Genomic DNA, 23,246 nt, shown 5'->3' on the forward strand with positions numbered 1-23,246 from the left:
AACAGACAATGGAATTTTTATCTCTCAAGCAAAGTATGTGGCAGAAATTTTGGAGAGGTTTAAAACGCAGAACAACGAGTCCGCACCAACTCCAACTGTCATAGGGTTGAAGTTGAGCGAAGATGATTGCAGCAGCAATGTCAATCTGACATTATATAAAAGCATGATAGGAAGCTTGATGTATATGACCGCCACTAGGCCAAATATAATGTATGCAGTAAGTTTGGTGTCAAGGTTGATGGAGACACCCAAGAAGACTCATTGGCAAGCAGAAAAAATGATTCTAAGGTATGTCAATGGGACAAAACAGTATGGCGTTTTGTACACAACAACAACTGATTTCAGGGTGGTTGGTTACACTGACAATGATTGGATAGGCAGTATTGATGACAGAAAGAGCACGTCAGGATATGTTTTTCATTTGGGTTCCGGAGCCATTTCATGAGCCTCCAAGAAGCAGCCAATAGTGTCACTATCAACAACAGAGGCTGAATATGTCACAACAACAATAGAAGCGTGTTAGGCAATTCAGATGAGAAGGATGTTGAGGGATCTTCGTCATGACCAAGAGGGTGCAATAACTCTTTTCTGCGACAACAGCTCAGCAATTGCATTGTCAAAGAATTCTGTCTTCCACAAAAGGACCAAGCATATTGATGCTAAATATCATTTTATTAAAGAGTTGATTAACAATGATGAAATTGTGTTGCAGCACTGCAGGTCACAGGAACAATTTGCTGATATTTTCACAAAGCCATTGGCAAGTGAAAGTTTTGTTTATCTCAGAAACTGTTTGAGAATTGTCAATGACAACAGTTGTGATTAAGGGGGAGTGTTGGAAATAATAATCCCAACCACCGCAACAAACAGCCTGACAGTTGCCATACCTGTCAGACGCATTTTTGCAGGTTGTGTCTTTGCTTGAACGTAGAAGGACTTAAGCTAGACGCGAACCATTCAGAAACTCAGCAAAGGCATTTAAAGAAGTTATGTACTTTGGTAAACAGATATGGGCAAGCATTCATTGAGCAACCTTTGCCCACACTCCAGAAATACCTGCACGATTCTGATCACACTCAACAACAACATCATATTAATTTCTCTTTGTCATGAATTAAATGTAAAATTGTATGTTGAGTTATATATGAATGTAAAAGTCATTTTGTAATAGGGTAGAGAGGTCAGAGAGAGTAAGAGATAAGAAAAAGAGTGCAAGTCTCTATGGAGAAAATGGTGGAGCAATTTTTGGTGGGCGCGTGAAAACAACAGTGACTCTGTTTTATTGTGTGTTATTCCGCGTAAGTTTAAATCACTGTAAAACTCTTATTTTACTTTGTAAATGAGTCGTAGTCTCATGTAAATGTATTTTCATGTTTAAGAAATGAATACTAAGTTTTAGTGTGTTGCTCCAAACCTATCTTGTTATTTTTGCTATGAGTATTCATAAGTCTCTGGAATAGTTCCGCGCTGTGCGAAATCCAAGTCTGGGAAATAGCTTCGCGGTGCAAGAAGGTAGCTGTGACGCGAACTTAATTTCGCCAAAGTAGCTTTGGGAAAGCCATAACTCTCTGCCTCTACCCTTTGCAAAAACGAAACTTAAATTCCTCAATTTTTCTAACACGCTGCCGAAAAAAAACAATTAACGCAATCAGAATTTTTGGGACAACATTAGGTAAGAAGCATATTTTCTAGGTGATGATGGCCCTATTCCATGACAAAATCAACAATAGCCTTATATATAACCTTAACAACATAACCTTATATATAACCTTAACCAGCATAGTGTTGTAGGTGAAATTTGCGTGACAATATGCACTGTAACCTAGGAGTAGGAACTTAAAGAAGCATATCTATGTACGTGATTTCCCTATTCCATGACAATTTCAGCAATAACCCTCAGATTAGAAACTTAAAAATGGAACTACCGAGGTTACCAAAAAGACCATAAGTCTGTTCTCTACCCATTCTACGATGATTTTTTCATAAAACCGTCATGCACGGGGAGTGCAATGGAAATGTTTTGTTTTATAAAGTTTAAAAAAATGTTGAAAATGTGGCCAAATGGATATAAGGGAATGCACTACCCAGTGATGGCATGAGAGCATGAAATGATTGGCTCCCAGACTTCGGTTCCAAAAGGGATATTTGTTGGCAATAACGTTAACGTAATCTCCCACGAACAGCCTTAAGGGCGTGGCATCATATGTGTTGGGCACGTAAATGTAAGTGATCATGAGGGTTACGCTGAAGGGAAGAAAATAAACATGGGCATCCTCTGGGTTTAATGTCACGAACAGATTCCCCAGCTCAAGCTCCTCACTGAATCTACCTTCCGTCGAATAGATATCCTTAGACGGTCCGTGGTGTACCAGAGGCGGCTCCCCCTCTCGATATACGAAGATCTTGAAACGCTTCTTCATTTCCCTATAGCTTAACAAAAACACAAGAAAAATACAAATCAAATAAACTTCGCTAACAGTGACCGAAATCCATTTATTAAGATATAATGAACCAGAATAAAGATTCATATATAGTTGGAATAGAAATTTTACCGATGAAAGACACCGGCGTTTCGATAGATGTCTCGAGTTGGAACATAGGAATCTTCCGGGTATTGTTTCTGTGCCTTGTGTAAAATCGCTTTCCTTATGGCTGCCCGAGCCCTTCTCAGGTCGATTTCCACCTTCGGAATACGATGCCTCCCCGCTTCCACTACATCCACGCAGTAAAATTCAATTCAATTCTGTTCCCATTGTTTAAAACTTATTAAATTCAACATGAATTGTCCTATCACTCTATATTCATTAATATCAATAAGAAAAATGAAATAGGTTAACCAATATTGAGTTGAATCACCTCATTCACAGAGCTGCTGTTCTAAGGAATTCCATCAACTGATGGAACCAATGGTGAGGCTGCTTGGGACTGGGATTCATGATCATGCATCCTGCCATGTAGTGATACAGAGGAAGTAGCTGGCGAAGGCAATAAACGATGGGAAAAGATTGACACGATAGAAGTCGAGGATAAAAAAACTGAGGATCAATAGACGAGCAAGCGCTAGACTTCGCTTGAGGTCACACAGTCCTTCCATAACGGCCAGCCTTCATGGCGTACCCCCCAACTTATATGGCACTAAACGCCCCAATCACTGGCATTCTCTTCCCAAGTATCAACTGGTTGGAAACAAGTATCAAACCAAGTAGTAGGCTGTTGACGGTTAACATTGTTTTATTTTTTTAACACATGGTGAATCGGTAATTGCGAGGCCTAATCTATGGGAGACCCAGGATCAATCCTCGTAGCTGCCACTATAACACCAAGAGTACATCCAACTACCTGCAAGTGGAAATAGGATTTTAGCAAGAACAAGACTCACGGGGAAGGAGAATCTGCTCCTTTAGCTACCACCACAGCAGGTCACTGTACTCCATGAGATTTGAACTTCGGTCTCCCGGACTTTGCCCAAGTGGACCTACTGTCAAACCACACATCACTGTACTGTGCAGGATTTTAAAATTATTTGCTGGCATCAGAGAATAATGAATGTCTAGGTTGGAAATCGGAGGCCGGAAGACGTTGGACTAGACAAGGGCAACGCATTGTTGCCTATTAGATGTTTTTGGAGTTTTTGTTGGAATTTGGTAAAAACCAAAAAAAAATATATTGTGGAGTTTTGATGTGTTTTGTACCCGGAAACAATTGAACCTACAAGGACAATTGAATCTAAAGAGGTTGGATTTCTAGGAAAGGAATAATAGCTTTTCATTGGTCTTGTAGGTTTAATTCACATGAGGGTGTTCAACCCCTAAGGTTGCCATGGGGATAATTGGAGATAGTAGTTCAATGTGTGAGATTTCTTTACATTCCCATGGTACAAATAAGTGGATCAAAGCTTACTCACTTGTCATTCATAAGATAGGACACTAATTATTATGGCTACAACAAGGATTTTGTTGGTTGAATTGTAGTCTAATGGAAAGTTTATGGAAGATATTCATTGCTAATCTACGTTCCTACAAAGGGGGTGCAAATATTGATAAAAACCTAACAAAATCTTATTGCCTAACCCCCTCTCAATACATCTTTATAATAAAAAGAACCCCTATTTTGAATAAATATCCTCTATTTTTAGGGAATACCTCTTTTTATAACACCCAATACTTATAATCTTCCCCCAATAGTTATGTAACCCCCAATACTTATAATCTTCCCCCAATAGTTATGTTAAAAATAGGAGGCGCTTTGTGTTATTGGTCAATTAACCACCCAAGGAATGGGAGTTTTTTTATTTATGGCCAATTAACCATCTAAGGAATTGCGCTAAGAATATTTGAGACGTCCTCTTTGTAATTAATGACAAGTACCTTGAATTTACTATGCCATGTGACTTTCATGTGCCAACCCCTTTCTTAAGGAAATGTGATCTTGACATGACCCAATGTTATCTAACACATGCTTGAGCTCTCACGGATGTAGGTTATTAAAGGCCAGGTTTATTTCAATCCAAGAAAGGTGGGATATAGAATGTTGGACCTTTGTGTGGTGGAAAGATTGTAGGTAGTTATGTTTAATTGACATTAGTTTAGAATGCACAAAACTAATGCACTCTAGTTATTAGGTGGGAGGTTGGTCTTCGTTTCACTTTGTTTTCTCTATGTTTGTTGAGTTTGATTGGTCTCTAGGAGTTAGTTATTGACATCATAGTAATTTCTTGTCTTCGTTAGTGTCATATTTATTTTAATTATTTGGGGAAGAGTGTATTTGTGTAATAGCCCTTGTATAGTTTGGAATAATTTTCTAGAGTTTTTTAAGTGAAACATGGATTTTTTTAACTACACACAAGAAATGGAAGAAACACCAGTAAATATATAAACCCTAATATCAAATATTGCATATCTAATTTATTACCAAAAATATCACGAATTTTACAATTTATTTCTTGGGAACCTAATAATATGTTTCAGATGATTGCTTTCTTAGTGGGACTCAAGTCTTCGTTGTAGCTTTAGAAGATTGACTTGACTTGTGATGTGGCCTTCTGTTCTAGCAATTCACTTAGTCTTAACAAGCATGGAAACACTTCCTTATAAATTATCTTGGCCTTCTGAAGTTTGAAGAATTTGACCCTTGAATCTTGAGCAAATAGGGAGGAGTCGTCTTATAAGCCCTCAATCAATAATGCAATCCTGGCCTCATGTGACAGATAATCGCACCTGAACAATATGATGTGCAAGAATTATGCATCCATATGTTTGGATACCACTAGTGTAAATACTCAGGAAAAACTCGCCCAAAGCACTGAAATAGCTACAACCTTTTCTAGCATGCAAATTTGACCTAATAATTGCTCCCTTATTGATATGAAATGGGATCCAAAGAAATAATGGTATGGTTACTCCTTATTCAACAACTCGTTGGCTCACAAGTCTCATCCTTTGATGTCTAGAAATTTGTAGTTTAATTTATCCTTCAATTAGATAAGAGGTGTGTCCTTCCTCCTAAGAAATGAGCAAACTCATGTTTAGTTCTTTGTAGTAGATTGATTCCCACCTCTCTTCACTTATTTATTTCCTCCCTATTTGTTGTGTGTAAAGATGGTGACCTAATCCAATCAATTTGAAGTTGCTCAGCCTAATAAATAATACATTGGATCCAATAGATTTAGTGATGCTTGACCTTCACAAGATAATGAGATCAACACTCATTCTACATGGAGAGGCAACTCAATCCAATAGATATAATGATTCTTATCCTTGAAAATATAATGAGATCAACACTAAAAAAGGTTATTTAATTTGACCCTATTCTGCCCAACAATGACTTAGCTCCTATTCGACCCCTTCACAATTTCAATTTAGAGCTTGAGAAAGATGTTCACCCCCCTAGATAATAAGGTTGTTTTTCTGAGATGATGGGTTAATTTGACTTGGTTTCTTGGTATTATTCAAATCATCCTTAGGTACTAGAAATTCAACCTAATTTGGCCCTTCTCCTAAATCAATAACTCAACCATGGCCCTATGAGATAATGGTTCATCTTCAATTAAGACATCTGATTAGCTTCAACCCGACCTTGAGAAAAGTCCTAGATTGGTGGTCTCGACCTCTTAAGGAATCTGGGCTTCTTAATGTTGATTTTCTCCTACCACTAATTATGCTCCTATAAAATCAAAATGTCAACTAAAATAATTGGCTAGAGAGTGCCTTCCAACTCGAAGCTAATGATTTATAGCTAAATTGAAGCTGGTAAATATCAGAGTAGCCTCCTTTACTCGACAACTCATAGAGCTCCTTATCAAATCCTCAATAATTCTTCCTCATGTCCTCCTACAATCTCCTTCCCCTTTTAATAATAATATCCTTCTTCAAATACCATGTGTAATACCATGAGTCACTTAATGTCCCCGAAAGTGACTTTTTACCCCTTTTATTTCATTATTATCTATTTTATTATGGTGATCCATTTTTTTTCCTATCAATAGCCTATGGGATATAGATAGGCTAAGACTCAACTTTCCTTTGGTTCAAAGAGTTAGATTGGAACATTACTGTCCCCCCTTCCCAAATTTTTCTTCTCCTTAAGCAAATTCCATCCAATACCAGAATCCTAGACAAGTCGACTAAAGGCTTTGGTAAGAACTTGTTGCACCATCTTAAGGTATCCCAATTCAATAATATTGTTATTTGTCACCATGGCATGAAGAAACCCTTGTAACCCAACTCCCATAAAAACTCCTATTGAGTTTAAAGAGATTAACTCTTCATGATGGCCTATCTGCTTCATGATTTTGTTGTATTTTTGTTGGATCTCCTACTGTTATTTGACTACTCTTAATTATAGATCCATTTTTTGTTTGGTCTCGCACCTCCATCCCGAGTATTCTTGATTTAGCACTACATGCCTCTCAACACAGTTAGGCTATGTTTGAATTATAAAACATGACCTTGATTGCAAATTTAAATGTTCTTTTGAATTAGAATGTGACCTCATTTGCTGAGTATCCTTTGAGGAATCCATGTGCTTCTTCCCACTCTGCTCACCATTTGTTTGTGTGTAGAAATATTTGTAGGATCTTGAGTCATACCTCTCAAGACTAGCTTTCGACCTCCCTTCGTTTTGAATCCCATTTCCATGGTCTAATATTTATTCCAATGCTTGCTTGTGGTGATAAGCCATTGGACACCCAATACTATCATTAGAATTGGACAACTTCAACATGTAAAAATCGTGAACCATAATGTAGTTTCCCATCCTTAACTTTGCCTTTGGGAATGCCTAATTTCATGCCATGATGAAATAGCAAACCATCTCCACATTAAACCCTCCAAAGTCCTTTGTTGGGATGCCTCTTTCAGCTATTAATGTCAAGTCAATAAAATTGTGGGTTGGCCAACCATTGATTAGGATAGTGGCCCGATGCCTATATATAGAACCTTTGTATCTGAAGTTGTTATAGCTAGGGACTCCTGAAAGTGTGGTTATGGTGCCACCTAATACTTCTTCCCTTGTATACTCTTCCTTTGAATTAAAATATATGTCACTCTACACTGATCATGTTTCATCTTCTCCCTCACGTTTGGAGAGCACCTCAATGTAGTGCACTTTTCCCTTTCCCTTGAATCTATGCCCTGACTCCCAAGGCTCATTGCAACTATAACATACTTTATTTCTTTGTAAATTGTCTCAAGTTCCAGGTTCCAACATGCTTATTTCGATCTCCTTCTCCTAGGGTGGTAGCTTATCTGTAGTCTATTGAAAAGGAGGTGGTTTGGGAGATGCTTTATTTTTAGGCACCATAGCCTTCATATCCCTCATCTTAGAATGGCATCTTACAACATGCTAGGATTAAATGCCTTTACCCAACCTCGAAATAGTTGATTTAAAGCCTTCATGAACAACATCACCAATTGTTCCTAAGATATCTTTGTAACCATCACAACAAAACTCTGGAATTTTGAAATAAATCTGTTTGGACACCTAGTTTATTATAGTTGTGCAAGGTCCCTAAAATGCAGTTATGGATCCCTCTTATCAAACCTCTCATTTTTGTGAACTCTAGAGAGGACTTGATGATGGAATGCCCAAGTTTGGTTAACCCATGTTACCACTAGTACTCATGAGCTTCACCTTCTAGAAGCATGGCGGCATACCGGATTGCCTCTGATTCCCTCATGGGATTGAGCGGAAAGTATGTGTCGAGCTTTTTCACCCAAGCTCTAGCTAAACCTCGAGAAGTTCCATTGAAAGTGGGTATATTTAGTTTCCTGACCTTCTTTGGGTTATCATTGTTCATCCACCATTTTAGATTACCTTGATCTACTTCTGTGTTTGATGCATAATAGTCTTGGAATGACATTTGGGCTTTAAATTATGCTCCCATTGCTTAGTACTCTCGTAGGAAATCTAAAAAGTTTTCACCTCATCTCTGTTGGTTATCTGCTTTCTCTTCCAAACGCATGGGTAGGAAAGGTCTTGATGAAGGTGGTTTTATCAGTGGAGGCACCACATTAATAGAGCTACTAGGCTTCCCATTATGGTTATCATCTCCTTCAATTAAACTATGATTTCTATACAACCCTTATGCCACTTGATTGGACTTATTATCACAGAAACTAGCCATGGTATATGCAACTTCTTTAGAGCGGAAACCACCTCCTGTTAACCCCTTATTACCATTTGGGCCATTTCACTCCATCCCTTCTCTAATTCTTGGAGTACCTTTTGTTTCCCTCTAGCTAAGTAAGTCATAATGTTATTGAAACTCTTTCGGGGTTGTTCTTTGTGATCCCTCATCTTGCCTTTCCCTTCCTCTTGCTCTTTCTTCTTCTTCTTCTTCTTGAAGGTTATGTTTCCTTGATATTTTGGAAACACCAACTCATAACCCTATTAGGCTGGAAATATGAGCATATTTTTTTTTTGCTAAAGCAAGCATAGGTCCTTCTATTTCAATTCAAATAAAAGATACCAAATATACAAAAAGGGCGCAAAATCCCAAGCTTTGGGTCCACAGTCCAAGCCTTGGGCCCACAAACTAATCCTCGGGCCCACAAACCAAGCCTCGGGCCCACACACCAAGCCTCGGGCCCACAAACCAAGCTTCGGGCCCAAACAAGGTCGTTTGATCACGCCTCACAGATCTAACGGACCAGATGAATATCGGGTGAGCAACATTCTCACACTATAATGCCAAAAACGGACCTGAAAATATAATAAACTGTCATTAAAATCCATATCGGGTCCGAATGGAATGATAACCTTCGGGAATTTTATCCGCCCGAAATGTACCAGATGCAAGTGGACACAAAAATCGTCTCCAACTAGCGCGAAACTTAACTGAGCCTTTGGACCCGAAGTCTTATAGAGTCCAATCTGAAATGCATTTTGGGTCTGAATGGAGGGTTAACCACTGAGCAGTTTGTTGTGCGAAATGCATTATATTTCCGTGATTATGATGACCTGCCCACTCTTTAGTGAAGTTCTCGGAACTAAACATTAAAAGGCTTTAAAGACTTATTCTGTTAATAGTTTCTCGCATGTTAAACTGTAGACTTGTTCTGTAGATAGTTTCCAACCTGTTAAAATGGTAACTGTAGAATTCAGATAAACAGAGTAAACCCCTGTGTTCACTTTTGACCTTCTGCTCAAGTTTTTTCTCATGCTGACTAAAATTCCTCTGAACATGTCGAACACCCTGCTTATACATCATCCTGCTTTTTTCCTCTATTCTGGCAGATCTCCCTATCTGCTGAGCCCTGTTTGTGGCACTCATCCCTCAAATGGCCCTAAGGAGTCTCTGTTCATTCATATATATTATTGCTTTTGGCACATAGAACGTCCTTATTAGCCATAATATCCGCTAACCTGTTGGCAGTTCTTCGCACATGAGTGAACCTAAGGGTTCTCATGGTGCGTAGGTGGGATTGAATAAGATGACAGACTTGCAGTAATCTCCAGTGTTTTGAAACTTTGTCTGGCACTGAGCCATTGCATATTTTCTTGACTGAGTTGATTATCATTTCAGAATTAGCTTCAATTATGGTATTATGTAAGTTTGAGTCCTTTAAGATTCCTAGGCATTGCTCCAGGGCCGTGAGCTCTACCATATTGTTATTGGCTTTACCCAGATGTCTGTGAAAGATGGTTTTTATTAATCCCTGATCATCTCTTATTACTCCTCCATAACCAACAATGCCAGGGTTTCCTTTTTAGGCTCCATCAATATTGCACTTCATATATCTAGGGGGGGTTTGCCAGAGATCTTTATCAGCTGATATATGACTTACATTCTTGGTTGTTCCCTGGGGGAATAGCCCTTGAAGGCCCAACTGGATCAGAATCTGCCTATCTTGTTCATGATGTTGGTTCTCAGGGGAGGTTTTTATAAGGCTACCAACAGTCTCTTTAATCTATCCAATGATTTGATCCATAATTCTCTGGGCAGAACCACTCCTATTCTTGAAGATTCTATTGTTGCGTTGTTTCCATACATCCCAAATCAGAAAGCCAGGAACTAGTTCCTAGGCTTTATTGATAATCTCATTAGCAGAGAAATTACTCCTCCAATTCCTCAATGTGCTTTTGATGCTGCTAATGTCCCTGTTAGACTGTTTGAAGATTGAAGCTACTCAATTCCACAAGATAGAAGTGAATGGGCATAGGTTGAGAAGGTTTTCCATAGTTTCTTCTTGTAAATTGCAAAGTTGGCATCTTGATGGCCCAATTACCCCTCTTTTCCTCAGGTTTTCCCAAGTTAAAATCTTTTTGTGTTGCACCAACCACATGAACAGTTTGATTTTCATCCAAATTTAATTCTTCCATAGGTCCTTCCAGACCATATCAGGGTTTGGAAAGTCAAGCCCAAGGCTATTCACTTGGCCTCTTTAAGGTTAAAGTTCCTTCATTGTTTCTGCCCCATCTCAGTTGGTTAGAAGAAGTTGAAATCAGAATCTTTCTCTATTCCAAGATAGCTGTGAAAGCTTCTGCCCGGGCCTTTAATGGAGAGTCCTCACTATACAACAGGTTCTTCCATACTCTCCATTTTCCTTCGTTTATGTTCCGCTCCCACAAGTCATTAACCCTATGTAACCCTTTGTCATCGGTATCATTCTTAAGATTGTCAAACTCTTCTCTTAGCAGTTTTGGTTCATGTTGCCAATTATCTTCCCAAAACCAAGCAAGGTTTCCATCTCTGATTTCCCAGAAACTATGTTTCTGAACAATAGCTCTGTTCTCCCAAGCTTTGTTCCAGATGTGGGAGCCTTTGATTATTCCAGACATTCTGATGAGCTCCCTTTCTTGCCAATTGTTTGCATATTTATGTTTCCAAACCTTGGCCCAAGGGGCATCTAATTCCTTTAGCAATCTCCACCAAATTTTAGCCTCTAGAACTTTGTTTAGAATTTCAGAGTTATCTAGTCCCAAATCTCTATGTGTCTTAGGTTTACATATCTTTTCCTAGGCTACCAGAGCCCATTTCTTTTTCTCTTCCCCTCTGCCCCAAAGAAAATCTCTTTGAATATTTCTAATGCGTTGCATCACTTCTTTAGGAGCTGGAAGTGCTGAAAACATGAAAATAGGAACAGTTCATAGGATGGCTTTTGTAAGCACTAGTCTTCCTGCCAAATTCAAAGCCCTATTTGTCCATTTCCGAATTTTGTCCTGAAGTTTATTAATAACGGGCTCCCAAACTGTCTTGCTTAGAGGTATGTCTGTTAGAGGAACTCCCAAATATTTGGAGGGTAATAATTCTCTTTGAAGACCCAGAATTCTGGTGAGGTTTCTATGTATAGCATTATCAGTATTAAAAAATAAAATCTTTGATTTGGTAAGGCTTACCTCAGTACCTGCAACCAAAGCAAAGTCTTTCAGAATTTGTTTGAAGGCAAGAGCTTCTTTGACCATAGGTGTACCCTACAGCATGGTGTCATCCACAAATTGTTGGTGAGTCAAAGCATCCCCATCCATGGTGAGTTTGAGCCCCTGAATTTTGCCTTCTACTCTGGAAGCTTTGATTGCATTTCCTAGCCCTTCCATCATGAGAATAAAGAGGAACGGTGAGAGCAAATCTCTTTGTTTAAGATCTCTTGTAGGCTTGAAGGTTTTGGATGGTAAGCCATTTAGTAGAATTGAAAAGCTTGAGGTGGAGACGAGGGCCATTACCCATCTTATCCAGTTATGGTCAAAGCCATATGCCTTTAGAACTTCCCTGATGTAAGCCCAACTAAGCTTGTCATAAGCCTTTTCAAGATCAAGTTGTGTTATCATGCCTGGCTACTTATTACTCTTCAAAGAGTGGATCACTTTGTGAACTTGAATGATATTTTTAGAATTTGTCTACCTTCCACATATCCTGTTTGCTCCTCAGACACTAGAGTTGGAAGAAGGGGCTTAAGTCTATTTGCAATTATTTTGGAAATGATTTTGTACACCACATTGCATAATGTTATGGGTCTGAATCTATCTGGTGTCATAGCATTTTCCTGCTTTGGGATCAAGGCTATGAAAGAGGTGTTGAGCGCTTTCAAAAAAGTTTTGTTCTTCCTTGAGTCCTCTACCACCTCCAAAATGTCTTGCTTGACTATGTTCCAACATGCTTTGAAGAAGTCAACATTAAAACCATCTGGGCCAGGAGATTTCCCATTTTGCATTTCTTTGATGACTTCATTGACCTCTTGTTCATTCACTGGCCTGTTAAGATTATAATTATCTTCTCTTGTCACAAGCCTAGGAATGTGTTTAGTGAAGTCATTAATAAAATGTGATCTATCTATGAGGGGCTCCTCTGCTATGCCTTGGAAATGTTGAACCAAAGCAGATTCTATTTCTTTGTGGGTATTGAGATGTTTTCCTTGCGTATCTTTCAGTTTTAGAATCCTGTTATGAGATCGGTGATCCATTGTGGATTTGTGAAAAAACCTTGTATTCCTATATCCTTCCTTTAACCATTGAACTCTAGATTTCCATTTCCAGAATATTTCCTCTTGCTTGCATAAGCCTTCCCATTCCTGATGAACCGAATCAACTTGCTTCTTACCCTCTTCGGTGAATCCCTTTTACATGAACTCCTGGTTAATTTCTTGAAGCTTTCCTTCAACTATTTTTTTTGTTCGAAGATATTGCCAAACTCATTCTTGTTCCAATATTTACACTTGAGTTTGATGTGTTTCAGCCTCCACTGCAGAAGGAACATTTTAGTACCCTGAATATTCAAATCTTCTGTCCACCATTTTTCAATATTGTTGTTGAAGTTTGGGTGGGTAAGCCAAATATTTTCAAATCTGAAAGGTCTATTTCTTGGCGTTCCTATAAAGGATGCTTCTAATTTAATGGGCCAGTGGTCCGAGTCCCCAAAAGGGAGAATCATAGCTGATAAGTCAAGGCCCGAGAGGATAAGGTCCTCAGAGATAATGAATCTATCAAGTTTAGAGGCCACTGGAGCAGCCCCTCCCCTTTTATTGTTCCAGGGGAATATATCATTGGAGGTTTCTGTATCTACTAGCCTCATGTTGGTAATGAAGTTCTGAAAAGCTATGGAATCTCTACCTAAAGATATAGCCCCTCCTTTTTTTCTGAAAGATATTTTATCATATTAAAATACCCTCCCAGAATCCATGGGATGCCCATGTGTCTTTCTCTTAGCTCCTCCAGAGATGTTAGCAGCTTGAATTTATCTTCAAGCTTTTGTGGACCATAGACATTTGTGATCATATAAACTTCCTTGTCCCCCAAAGGTTGGATGACCACTGAAAGGTAGTTTCTGGACGCTTCAGCATCTAGGATTCCAAGTTTTTGAGGGTTCCACATTGTAAGAATTCCTCCTGCTGCGTTTTCTGCTTTAACTTCTAGATATTCATACTTCATAAGCCACTTGCTGTGTATCTCTCGTATTTTATCTACAAAACATTTTTCTTCCTGGATAAAAACCAAATCTGGTTTTTCTTCCTTCATTCTATTGTTGAGATTTTGTTGTTTTCTTTTACTTCCTAGACCCCTAATATTCCATGTTGTAAGCTTCATTAAGAAAGATTTCTAAATGAGTAACTAGTTAGGTCTTTCATCTTACCTGAGTTTACCATGAGTTTTCCACATTGAATTAGCAGCTCATTTTGTCTTTTTCTTCCTCTTTTTCTTCCTGGGTTTTTGGGAGCTTGTCCCTCTGTTGCCTCCATAGTTTTGACCCCTCCGTTATCCTGACTATCTTGGTTTCTTTTTACCCATAACCCTTTGCTTGAGTTCTCTAGAGGAAGAGATGTTGTACTCTATTAAATTCCTCTTGAGGTAGTGAGTCCACTCCTCTGGTAGTTCCTTCCTACAGGAACTTTTCTAAATCGAGATGTTCCCTTTCTAGTATGTCCTGCAGTTCATGTTCCTTCGTTCCCACTTCACTTGAGGTCATTTCTTGGTCCCTATCAAGTTCCATCATGCTGGGCTAATCCTCCTTTTGTTGATTTTGGTCGGATCTATCCTCCATGTTGTCCTCCTTTTCCTTCTCTACTGGATTGTCCTTCAAAACTTGTTTCGTTTTCTCCTCCCCTTCTTCTTCTTCTAATATCTTGAACTTATTATGACTAGGCCGTTTTTCCTCATAGATTTTTTTTGGTTTTTTCTTCGTTCTTTTCCTTTACCTTACGCTTTGGTAAAGCTTTCAGTCTCTTTACCTGAGGTTGCTTTGAAAATTCTCTCCATCTTATTTAAAGGACAGTCTCTGAAGAGGTGCCCATGTTCATGGCATTTGCAGCATCTGAAGGGTATATGCTCGTAATGCACCACTTGCACCCTATCTTCATAAAAAACTTCTAGAATTATTTCATCCGGCAAAGCCCTAGAAAGGTCTATTTCCATGCATATTCTAGCAAAGGAGGTATATTTCCTGCGCAGTGTGGCCTCTGATATTTTTATAAAATTCCCTAGCTTATCACCTATGGCTTTTAGTGATTCCGGCAGCCAATAATCTAGAGATAGGGAATAAAGTCTTATCCATACCGGCACTGAAGTAAATGTTTCTCGCTCCGAGACGAAGTTCATCACCCAAGGTCGCATATAGAGACTTGCAGCCGCATAGAAGTAGGGTCCTCCTTCAAATATTCTGTCCTTATCCTCGAAGTTAGTAAACACAACTATGAAGAAACCCTTGGATCCAAGGTGCAGATCTATATCTCCCTTAGGTTTCCAATGGTTCTTTATCCATGTGTGTAGGGTCTTCTCTGTAGGCCATAATCCCATGAATTTGCAAATCACTGCATAACTCGCCATGTGCTCCGCATGCGCCTGTAGGGATGGGTCACTTAACACCACTCAGGGTGTGATGGAAACCTTGGGTTTACATGGTCTTGTCCGAATTCTGGGGTTAGCTTTCTGACTGTCTACTTCTGTATGTTTCTCCCTTCTGACTTCCCCCTGCGTTTCTGCCATACTCTGTGCTCTGCTAATTTCCTATTTTCCTCTTTCTGTATACTCGGTTTCCACTTCCATGGGCTTCTTGAAATGATTAGAGACTACATGACTGTAGGAGGGAGTAGAACTCTCCCCTTCTCGCTCCTCCATGGTGCCCAACTCCTATATTCTACTCCAAACCCTAGTTCTGCGAGCTTTCCTTCCTGCTTTCTTGTCGAAACTTTTTTTGTTCTTTCCAACCACCGGAAATATGAGCATCTTTGATAGCACTATAATAACCCTTATATAATTTTCAAGAAATTTCTAGGGTTTTTAAATTAAAAATGAAATTTTTTTAACTACACAAAATCTTGTAAATGGAAAAACACCAGGAAATATACAAGCCCCAGAAGAAAGTATTGCATATCTAATGTAATACCAAGAAATATCATGAGGAATTTTAAAACCTATTTCTGAGAAGGAACTTGATAATATGTTTCAAAGGATTTCTCGCTTATTGAGGCTTAGGTCTTCGATGTAGTTTTAGAATATTGCCTCAACCCTAATCTGACATTTCATTCTAGCAATTCAATTAGTCTTAAAAGCATGCCAAAACATCCTTATATTATTATTATCTCGGCCTTATGGAGATTAAAGAGTTGAACCCTTGACTCCTAGGAAAACAGGGATGGGTTGACTTATACACCCTCAATTAATAACGTGATCCTAGCCTCACGTGGCAGATGGTGACTTGATATGATCAATTCAATGTTGCTCGTCTTGACAAATAATACGCTTGATCCAATAGATTCAAAGATGCTCAAATTTGACAATACAATGAGATCAACACTTCTTCTGCATGGAGAGGAAAATCAATCCGATAGATTCAATGATGCTCAACCTTGACAAGGTAATGAGATCGTCCCCTAAAAAGGTTATTGTATTTGGCTCTGGTTCGCCCAACAATTACTTAGCTTCGACCCCTTCATAATTCCAATTTGGACCTTGAGAAAGATAATTACCCCCTTGGATAATAGTGATGCCTTTCTGAGATGATGAGTTTATTCGACTTGGATACCTAATATTAGTCAAATCGACCTTAGGTATTAGAAGGTCAACTTGATTTCGCCATGCTCCAAGATCAATCACCTCACTGTGGCCCTCTGAGATAATGGTTCATATTTATTAAGACATGTAATTAGATTCAACTCAACCCCGAGAAATGTCATTGATTGGCAGTCTTGACCTCTTAAGGAATCTAATCTTTCAGATGTTGGTTTTCTCCTGCCATGCATTCTTCTCCTTTAGACTTAATGTGTCAACTAGAATAATTACCTAGGGAGTGTCTTCCAACCTTGAAGCCAATGATATATATCTAGGGTATGTCTCTCAATACCAAATCTTGTAAATATTAGAGTATCCTCCTTTACCTGCCAATTCCTAGATCTCCTTATCAAATTCTCAACAATTCTTCCTTATTTCCTCCTTCAATCTCCTTTCTCTCTTAATAATATCCTTTTGTGAATACCAAGGGTCACTTAATTTCCCTCAAAGTGCTTTACCCCTTTTATTTAATATTATCTAACTTATTATGGTGACCCCTTTATTTTTCCTATCAATAGCCTATGGGATCTAGATAGGTTAAGACTCAACCCCCCATTGCTTCTAGGTGTCAGAAAGGGACATTACAATTTGGTATGCGATTAGTAAGTCTCAAGCTCCAAAACATAGTCTTATTCTTTAAGTTCTATATTGTTTTTCATTAAGCACTTTTAGGTTTAGGATGACCATCCTTAACCCAATAGTAGATTTAGGTCATTGGAGGGCTTGACAATGAAGTTAATAGCTAACTTGGTTGGGCCCTTTGATGGATTGAATCTATAATTGATTTAAAATTATGATTTTAATATCATGACCTTATTAATTTGCTAAGAGTAAAATTTCTCTCTATCTTTCTAGTACTTATTTATATATGATGGATCATCTTGACATGCAAAAGCCTATGAGGATTCTAACGGTGCATGAGGAAATGATTCAAGGAAATGAAACATCCATTTTGTTTTGAATTCCTAATTTCCATAAATATGAAAAATACGATATCTCACAAATTTCAATTGTAATGAGTACTAGATAGTATAATTTATGTGATAACTTATATTTTAAAAATTACAATTTTGACAAAAAAAAAAAATAGAAATCTATATTTTCACCTATTTTAATACCGAATTTTGTTTATCATATAGTCCATATAAACTTGTTAATAAATGCATCAAATAAATTAATCCAAATAAACTTTTACCTATAGATTTTGATTACATAACAGGAATATTAGAAATAAACTTGTTAATAAATGCATCAAATAAATTAATCCAAATAAGTTTTTATTTATAACTTTTGATTACATAAGACGAAAATTAGAAATAAAATAGAATTATGCATATAAAAGTTATATATTTATTAAAAAATAAAATTAATTGTATTAAAATTTATTATACTAAATTTATATTTTTAATGATTATATCTATATATATAATTTATTAAATAAAACAATTATATATAAATATTATATATATATATATATATATATATATATATATATATATATATATATATTTTTTTTAATTTATAAAAAATATAATAATAATTTAATTTAATTTTTTTATAAAATAAAATATTAAATAAATATATAAAATGATAATTTTATTTGGAAAAGTATTTTTTATAATTATTAATATCTTTTTTAATAATAGATAATAAAATAATTAAACTATCAAAAATGAAAGAGATAATATAATAAGGGAAAAATGAGAAAGATTATCATGCGTTTTGTAGTCAACGGTTTGTAGAGGAAATAATGTTGTGACGAGTCTATTAGTTCATTTTTTTTATTTTTTCCAAATTTCCTTATGTAGGAATAATTAAAGAATAATTTGAATAATTTTGTTATATGGTAAGGAAGTCTATTTTGGTTGAGGAAATAATAAGGAAATAATGTTGTGATTAGTCTGTTAGTTCATTTCCTTTCACCCAGGATAGATTTTTCTCAAATTTCATTCTATAGGAATAATTAAAAAATAATTTTGTGATATGGTAAGAATTAGAATTCATTGGGATAATTTTAGAGAGTTTGAATATGAAAAATAATTTTTGGTTGTGATGGATGTAGAATTAGTAATCTTCATAATAAGATTTTAATAAGAGATATTATTATTATTTTTAATTAAGTTAATAAGATTTTATTAAGAGATATATATTATTTTTTAAAATTAAATTAAGATATATTGTAGAAAAGAAAGATGAATTACACTTGTTAGTTTGAAACCGTGAAAATTTTCTTTTATGTGATTTTTACTAAAAGACTTTGATTAAAATGAAACAAGACTAGCATGAAATGCCATTAATTTTCAAAATATCATTTTATAATAATATTATAACATTATCATATTATATTATAATCCTAATAATATTATAATATTCTCATATTATAATCGTAATAATATTACAATATTATATGATAATATTAATAATATTATAATATTTTCCTATTAATATGATTTTATATTATAATAATATTATAATATTATCCTATTAATATGATTTTATATTATAATAATATTAAAATATTATATTATAATATTATAACTTTGTTATAAGTAAGAACCATAATTCAATGGGATAATTTTTAGAGAGTTTGAACATGGAAAAGAAGCTTGGGTTGTGATCGAGGGAGAATTCTTAACTTTCATAAGAATTTAGTAAGAGATATTATTATTTTATTTTTTTAAAATCAAGTTAATAAGATTTTACTAAAAGATATTATTATAATTTTTTTTAGATTAAGTTAAGATATATTATAGAAAAGAAAGATGAATTCTACTTCTTGGTTCTAAATGGTCAAAAATTTCTCTTATGTGATTTTTAGAGAAAGACATTGTTTAAGATAAAATAAATTGATATTATAAATAATTAAAAAAGAAAAAATAATTAGTTAAATAAATCATATTAGTTGAATCTAAATGTAAACTAGCATAAAATGTGATTAATCTTTAAAATATCATAATATCATTTTATAATAATATTATAACATTATCATATTATATTATAATCCTAATAATATTATAATCCTAATAATATTATAATATTATAATCTTAATAATATTACAATACAATATAATATAATAAATAATAATAATAATAATAATAATATTATATATTATATTATATATAATATTGTATTATAGTAATATTATAATATTATATCATAATAATATAATAATATTATAACTTTGTTATACTTAAGGAATCAAAATTCAATGGGATAATTCTAGAGAGTTTGAATATGGAAAAGAAGCTTGGGTTTTGTTTAAGATAAAATAAATTGATATTATGGATAATTAAAAAAGAAAAACATAATTAATTGAATAAATCATATTAGTTTAATTTAAATGTCAACTAGCATAAAATGTGATTAATCTTTAAAAAAACATAATATCATTTTATAATAATATTACAACAATATCATATTATATTATAATCCTAATAATATTATCATATTATAATCTTAATAATATTACAATATTTTATTATAATAGTAATATTATATTATAATAATATTGTATTATAGTAATATTATAATATTATATTATAATAATATAATAATATTAAAACTTTGTTATATGTAGCCAACCAAAATTTAATGAGATAATTCTAGAGAGTTTGAATATGGAAAAAAAGCTTGGGTTTTGTTTAAGATAAATAAATTGATATTATAGATAATTAAAAAAAAGAAACACAATTAATTGAATAAATCATATTAATTGAATCTAAATGTCAACTAGCATGAAATGTGATTAATCTTTAAAAAATCATAATATCATTTTATAATAATATTACAACATTATCATATCTAATCCTAATAATATTATCACATTATAATCTTAATAATATTACAATATTATATTATAATACTAATTTTATATTATAATAATATTTTATTATAGTAATATTATAATATTATATTATAATAATACAATAATATTATAACTTTGTTATATGTAAGCAACCAAAATTCAATGGGATAATTCTAGAGAGTTTGAATATGGAAAAGAAGCTTGGGTTGTGATCGAGGGAGAATGTGTAATTTTCATAATAAGATCATTTTAATAAGAGATATCATTTTTTTTAATTAAGTTAATAAGATTTTTTTAAGAGGTATTATTATTTTATTTTTTAAGTTAAGATATATTGTAAAAGAGAAAGATAAAACAAGTTGATTTTTGTATTAAGGCTTCTGTGATCCATAATGCATTAACAAAGTTTCTCTGTAAAAATTACGTAAGAGAAATTTTTGGCGTATACGTTTCCAAACATAATTAGTTGAATAACTCATATTAATTACTTTGAAATGTCAACCAGTGACATGAAATGTGATTAATCCTAAAAATATTATCATATCATAATATCATTTTATAATAATATTATAATATTATAGTATAATCTTAATAATATTCTAATATTATCCTATTATGATATCATAATATCATTTTGTGGAAAATTGAATTGTATTTATTGTAAAAATATTTCACTAAGTTGTTTTTAGTGTGATTTTTTAGATTTTGGGGCCGTAGAAAAATTTGAAGTGAAATCTTGATTTGTGTTATTTAAACTGGTTTTATTTATTTATTGTGCACTTCGATTGTGCAGAATTTACTCATCTAACTTGTAATTTTAATAAATTCCTACCAAATTAATTTTAGAAAAATTAAACTGGACAAATTTCCAAAAAATTTCACTAATATTTTAACTATACATGCAATTCTTATTATTATGAAATCCCATTAACACCACAAAATAACAAATTTATTTTTAATAATAAAAATATTATGCTTTATTACGCCCAAATAACGGGGCATTCGAGGAAACCGCTTGGATTGTGCACCGCGTTGACCTATAAAACTATAGGCGCCCACCACGATATAAAATATTGATCCACCCATGTAGGTGTTCAATTTGACGTGCAGGGCCCGATTTTCGTTAAATATTGATTATTTTAAAATTTACATGTTAGTGAGATATTTTTTATTTAGTTATTTTATCCGTAAGTCAGAATTAAAAAAATTATCTACACCAAATTTATAAAAATATATTTTTATATTTATAACAAATATACCACAATATTTTTATATTTATAAAAAAAAGTCAATTTGGAAAAAACCCCAAAAATATAAGTAACACTCTCAGTTAAATTTATACCCTAAACCTACATTTACTTGACCAGGATGACTACCCGTCATATTTGTTCGCATTTATGTAAGTGATTGTTTAACATTGTCCACCATGGACATGCATCTTGGAAGCAGTTGCAAGCAGGTATTCCAAACTGCAACCACATGACAATCCATGTTTCCAGGTATGTTGTCCACTATGTACAGTTACGAAAATGTCGTTGCTCAAAAAATAGTCATTGGAAAAGTTCGAACCAAACTCGGCATCGTTCATATAGTCTTTGCAATTGGTTCTCGAACGGTGCAAGATTAGCTATTTTTTATATTATTTTATTTTTAATATTGACTTAATATTGATTGGGTATAAAATTAATGATTATTATTATTATTAGTATTGTAATTATTAATTATTTTAATTATAAATTTAAGTTTTATGGTTTATTTATTTTGAATGACCAAGAAGTTTGAGATTTTCAAAGGCATTGAATTTATTTATTCACTCAAAGATGTATTTTAAATAACGAAAATTTACAATTTTTGTCAAAATTGTATTCTCACTAAAAATGCAAAATTATATCACAAATTAATTTATAAGCGTAAAACTTAAATTTATATTTTTAAAAACTTAAAATTTATTTTATTGATAAAAAAATTATATTATAAAACTACAATCAATCAATAATACTTTGTGTATATATATAAGTATTGGTGTTTAACATTTACCAGGTTTCCAACCATTCTACATGGAGATGGAATTGTGCTAAGAATGTTTGAGATGTCCTCTTTGCAATTAATGACAAGTACTTTGACTTTACTATGCCATGTGACTTTCATGTGCCAACCCCTTTCTTAAGGAAAGATGATCTTGACATGACCCAAGGTTATCTAACACATGCTTGAGCTCTCATGGATGTAGGTTATTAAAGGCAAGGTTTATTTCAATCCACGAAAGGTGGGATATAGAATGTTGGACCTTTGTGTGGTGGAAAGATTGTAGGTAGTTATGTTTAATTGACATTAGTTTAGAATGCACCAAACTAATGCACTCTAGTTATTAGGTGGGAGGTTGGTCTTCGTTTCACTTTGTTTTCTCTATGTTTGTTGAGTTTGATTAGTCTCTAGGAGTTAGTTATTGACATCATAGTCATTTCTTGTCTTCGTTAGTGTCATATTTATTTTAATTATTTGGGGAAGAGTGTATTTGTGTAATAGCCCTTGTATAGTTTGCAAGAATTTTCTAGAGTTTTTTAAGTGAAACATGGATTTTTTTAACTACACACAAGAAATGGAAGAAACACCGGTAAATATATAAACCCTAATATCAAATATTAAATATCTTATTACCAAAAATATCACGAATTTTACAATTTATTTCTAGGGAACCTAATAATATGTTTCAGATGATTGCTTTCTTAGTGGGACTCAAGTCTTCGTTGTAGATTTAGAAGATTGACTTGACCTGTGATGCGACCTTCTGTTCTAGCGATTCACTTAGTCTTAACAAGCATGGAAAGACTTCCTTATAAATTATCTTAGCCTTTCGAAGTTTATAGAATTCGACCCTTGAATCCTGAGCAAATAAGGAGGAGTCGTCTTATAAGCCCTCAATCAATAACACAATCATGGCCTCATGTGACAGATACTCGC

General features: G+C 34.3%; 1 pseudogene; it reads right to left on the reverse strand.

Moving 5' to 3' along the window:
* LOC149188457 (putative glycosyltransferase At5g03795) overlaps positions 1–23,246 on the reverse strand; it is a 32,349-nt pseudogene that overhangs the window by 3,489 nt on the left and 5,614 nt on the right.

This window comes from Pinus tabuliformis, chromosome 3_1 (assembly GCF_031772625.1).
Source record: "Pinus tabuliformis cultivar Carrire ecotype Pingquan chromosome 3_1, CPIR1, whole genome shotgun sequence".
Taxonomy (NCBI): Eukaryota; Viridiplantae; Streptophyta; class Pinopsida; order Pinales; family Pinaceae; genus Pinus; species Pinus tabuliformis.